A 5,712-nucleotide genomic window follows, 5' to 3' on the forward strand; every position below is an offset into this window, starting at 1 on the left:
TAACACTTCTCATGTTTCCTACTCATAGTATATGATATAGGAAGGTTTTTTGTTTAAAAGACATCTCCTTTGTATACCCCAATTCTCTATGAGACAAAACATCATTCAAGAGAAACATCAAGGGGGTCTAGGAGGTCATTTTGGCAATGATAAAACAATGGAGCAGGTTAGTCAGTTCTACTATTGGCCCAAGTTACAATCAGAAGTAAGGAGATTTGTTGAATAATGTGCCATATCTCATAGAGAAAAAGGATTAGCAAGTAATGCAGGTTTATATCAGCCCTTATTCATACCCCAAAGGCCTTGGGAATGTTTGAGCATGGACTTTGTGTTGGGTTTACCAAGAACACCAAGAGGATTTGATAGTATTTATGTGGTGGTAGATAGGTTCAGCAAAATGGCTCACTTCATCCCTTGTAAGAGTACCAATGATGCCACCTATATTGTAGGTCTTTTCTTGAAAGAAATAGTAAGAATCCATGGACTACCAGTTAGCATTATGAGTGATAGGGATGTTAAGTTTTTGAGTCACTTCTGGATAACCTTATGCCAGAAGTTGGGTACTAGACTCTCATTTTCATCTACCTACCATCCACAATCAGATGGTCAAACTGAGGTGGTCAATAGGTCCTTGGGTAATCTCCTAAGGTGTCTCACTAAGTAGCATGGTCAGACTTGGGACTTGGTGATCAGCCAAGCAGAGTATGCATACAATGATTCAGTCAATCGTAGCACGGGTAGAAGTCCTTTTGAAATTGTTTATGGAATGCATCCTAGAGGTGTCCTAGAACTTAGTGATATCAGTACAATGACCCACAAGAGTGCTCAAGGAGATATTTTTGCTGAAGGTATTAAGGAAATTCATGACAAAGTACGACAGTCCTTGCAACAAAAATCAAAAAAATATAAGGAACAAGCTGATCAATCAAGGAGGAACTTGCAATTTAAGGTTGGAGACTTACGTTTAGATTATCTCATAAAGGAAAGAATTCCAAAAGGACAACCAACCAAGTTGATGATGAAGAAGATTGGGCCACTAAAGATTGTGCATAAGTTTGGCCAAAATGCCTATGAGGTTGAACTACCTCCTTCTTTGGCCATATCTCCTATTTTCAATATTTGTGACTTGTATCCCTATAAAGGAGAATCTCAGACCTCTCAGATGGATACCACATTGCAATCTGAAGAGGATTGGGTGAAGGATTTACCAATTAGTCAACCGGTTCAGTTGGAAAGCATCTTGGATACCAAGGTGATCAAGAGGACAAGAAAGGGCATCTACAAATAATATCTTGTGAAGTGGGCAGGTCTACCTGATTTAGAGGCTATATGGATGTCAGAAGCTGACATAATTCATCATGGAGTGCAACTAGAAGACCTGATAACTCAAGGGACTTGAGTTCCTTGCCCCAGGGGAGTATGGTGCAGGGCACCTAGCTAAAAGTTGTCTTTTCTTGCATTTTAGTGTTTCTGTGTGATTTCAAGTTATTTTATATTGTAATAAGCTGGAATAAGTCCTATGATTCTTTTTGAAGCCATAGTTTGGTTGTCCACACTTTTGTTGTGCTCAGGATCCAAAATTGTCATTATCTTGAAATGTTGTCAAAATGTCAATTTTTGGTTTGTACCAGGTGGATGCCTGGAAACTTGCTAGAATGTTTGGAAATGGTTTAAATCCATTGTAGGATTCCATTTGAGTTATTTTTAAGGCCTTGAGAGCCCTAGAGTGTGTTTTTGCACTCATAGGTAAAAGTTGTCAAAATTGTCATGACAACTTTTGCATTTTTAGACAAAAGTTGTCCATGAAGGAAATGGCATTGGAAGTTGGTTGGAAAAAACTTTAAATTGTGAATAAAACCTTCTAAATATCTCCAATACAAGGTTAATCAACTTTTGGTTTTCTTTCCATTCATTTGCCAAGGGTTTCCTATGCTTTTTCTCACATTTGGACTATTTTTGCTTTGTATTTCTAATTTTGTACAACTTGTATAGTCTGGTATGGTGCTCATAGTAGCATAGGAAGTTAGATATTTGTTTTACCTTTCCCAAAAGTATAATATTAAGGTCTGAAGTGCTTTGAATTAAAAGTTATCACTATTTTTGTGAAAATTGCTCACAAACCCTTGAAATTTGGGGTTTTGATTGTAAAAATGTATTTTACCTGAGCATCCATGAATGGAAAAAGTTGAAATCCATTGGATGGCTTGGGTAGAGTCTTTAAATAGTTTTATATTATACTTTTTGTGTTTTTTCAGGCCACAAGGAGGAGAATGGGTGAGATGAATAACACACAAGCTTGTAGCTAGTGTGTACGGGCAGCAGAGATTGCTCATTTTCAGTGCCATGGAGAAGTAATACCCTAGAAACCCATACTATTTTGGAAAGGTCTATGGGTTTCCTAAAATAATCCAAGATTTTTCTGGTTGTAGATTTTGACTGGTGAAGAGTTTGGAGCACATCTTCCAAAACTGCCTGGAAGCCCTAAACCCCTTAAAAATAGCTCATTTTGAGTTACCCTAGTTGTGCAACAAACCCAGATGGAAAAATTTGTGATCTTGTTTAACTTCCAAATGGGTATCTGAATATATAAAAATATCTAGGGATTGTTAGGAAATTGTTTGGGAAAATACCAAAAAATTGTCCCAGAGGGCTAGTCATTTAGGCCTAATAGCAGCCGGTAGAAGCAAGTTGAAAGCCTAGGGCTTGGGAGGAAGGTGAAAAACTTTAAAATGAATAAAATGACCTTGAAAATACCTGAAAAACATAACCACAAACTTTAAACATGGTTAGAGTGAACATCCTTGGCGGAGGTCCTTGGAGCCTAGCTGGAGCCTAGCTGGAGTTTTGGGAAACTAGTAGGAGACCATCTCAAAATTAGAGATTTGGGTCAAAACCAACAAGATACCTCAAGAGGCTATACCTAGGAGGAAAGCCAATATATTTTAGGCCTTTGAGGTCTAAGGAGTGTACCCTATCAAGTTACCTTGGAGGAGCTTGAGTAGAAGGGTGAGTTGAGGAGTTGGGGTGAGAAAGGGTGAATTGGAGAGATAGGCACAAGATCTCTACATCAAGAATCCTTGTAGTCAACCAAATAGAGAACATTGGGGAAAATTTGAATCTAACTGGTTGGGTCCATATGTCGTCACTGCAGTCTTTAGGTGTGGGGCATACCAGTTAGAAACTTCAGAAGGAGAATCATTGGCAGATCTAATCAACAACATGCATCTGAAAAAGTTCCATACATAAGCTATGTCAAGCATCAGGCTCGTCAAATATAAGAAAATACCAAAAACATTCAGAAAAAGTCTTGAAAAAAAAAGTACAAAAAAATCAAAAAAATCAATCAAAATAGTAAAGAAAAATCATTCATCCAAATGGTGAAAACCACTTCATTGGCACCTTGGATAAGTATGGTGGTGAAAACTTGGCAAATAGGCACCATTCATAAAGATTGTTGCTCCATTGTCATTTAGACTTGTTGCGATCACATTCCTTGCATCCGCTCATACATCATATCTATCATGGCTTGTTATTGATCTGCAATCAGGGTTATTGCCTCATGTGTCCCACATTACTCTTTCACACCAACACCTAACTGGGAGCAATATTCTTAACCTAATGATGGGAGTGGATTCTCCATGCTTGTGATTCACTGAGTTACTCAATCGAAAAATGTTCAAAAATAATCTTAAAAACATTCGTAAAGCCTAAAAAAAAAAGACCAAAAACATTCGTAAAGCCTTAAAAATCAACCAAAAAAATTTGAAAAATATCCTAAAAGAATCCAAAAACATCTGTAAAATCTCAAAATATCAAAAACATTGCAAAACTAGAAAATCCAAAAACATCACAAAAAATCAATCAAAAACATTTCAATAAAATGATTCTAGTTCACACAAACATTTGATCCGATGCAAAAACAAAATGAGCCTACAAATCAAATACTCAAACAAGACAAACTATCAATTAGTCTGTAAACTGTCAAATGCCTAGGCTAAGCATCAAAGAACTATCTTAACAAGGATGCATCCTTCCTTACAACAAGACATGATGACACATCTTATGGCAAAAAGATTTTTTTGGTTGTTCGACTTTTTATAGTTCTTTTGTCTTCTACTGATTTACATCATGTTCCTATGTCACTCAAGGATATCCACAAGTGATTAGAGTGGCGAAGATGGTTCATTGTATCTTTTCTTTGTTTTTTGTCTATGGATTGTTCCAATGAAGTCCTGGGGCAAATACTAATGGTGCCTACGTGGGAAGGTCACTAAGCTACGAGATCCTATGAAAAATATAAAGTCATGGATCACTATGACTTATTGACTATAGCGTATACCTCAACCATTAGTATGTGCACCAGAATGGAGGGGAATATTTCTTTTCTATAATAAGTGTAACTCTCAACCTTGGTTTACAATATCTCAGTCAAGATAAGAACATATCCTACCATTACATTTCATCCATCCATCAATCAATATCATTGCATATCTTTCATACATGGCTAACCCCCTCCTCACCCTCCCTATCTAGGTTATCATCACCGCATAATCTGCATCATTATCCATCTCCTTGATCAAGCTATGTATCCCTTTATCATCTAGGTCATCTTGTACACAACCACAAGCTGTTGTGTTTGTCTTTTAAACCCAACTGTCAATTGGTCAACCAATCAAACACAGTTCAAATAGACAATTACATCTATTATCTAAGTCTCATTGGGTAATTTGACTTAGATACCTTGACTTCATCAATAAATTCAATCAATTGTCTAAGTCTCAATAGGTCAATTTGACTCAATTACCTAGACTTTATCCTGTCCAAGAGACCAACTGACATCAACTGTCACACTTTGACTAAAATTGGGGCAATTCAATCAATTGCTTCCGATTGCACCAACCCTATATTGATCAATTACACAACATCAATCAAAGGTATCACAGTACTATATTTGCACACTATTTCTTGCATGAGCTAAGGGTACACATTGGCTTATCATTCTCCTTTTTCTCTCACCGTTCACTTTCATCCTATCTTCACCTCCTTCCACCTTTTGATGATGACCTTTAATCCACTATTGTGAATCCAAATATTCTCATCAGCCTGATTTTTTTCCCATCCATCTGAGCTTACCTAGACCCGCACATAATCTAAGCACCTATCTACAATGTGCTAACCAAATCCATGTAGAGATCCTCTTCACTAGCATCTCTCTTGGTCAGCTTAATCTATTTCCTATCATCAATCTACCATATCGATAGTGCCCATCAAGATGAATCCTTCCCATGACTGGCAGCTTATCCAAATCCATGTTCTACTCTTGGCAAGAGATTTTTGTTGACCACACAAGTCATTTTATAGAATGATCTTTTCATTTTGATTTTATTTTGTGTCCTAGGACTATATCTCTTCATGGCTGCCTTGATCATTTTATATCTTGGTAGTCTGGGTTGCTGTACATTGGGGCAAAGTTTTTTTGGTATGGTGTGTTTGTGATTTCTCTTGTACGATCCATCAAGTCACGCATTCACACCATCACAGGTATTTCCTAGCTTGTGTACATTGAGATAGCCTATTATTTGCGAGTCTAGTCTACACATAGAATATTCACTACATTTTGATTCCTATAATCAGTAATGTCGATAATCCTTTGCAAATCAAACCTAGGATTTCTCTCTCTATAATGCATAACAACAATCCCATCCTTTTCAT

This window comes from Cryptomeria japonica, chromosome 7 (genome assembly GCF_030272615.1).
Source record: "Cryptomeria japonica chromosome 7, Sugi_1.0, whole genome shotgun sequence".
NCBI lineage: Eukaryota > Viridiplantae > Streptophyta > Pinopsida > Cupressales > Cupressaceae > Cryptomeria > Cryptomeria japonica.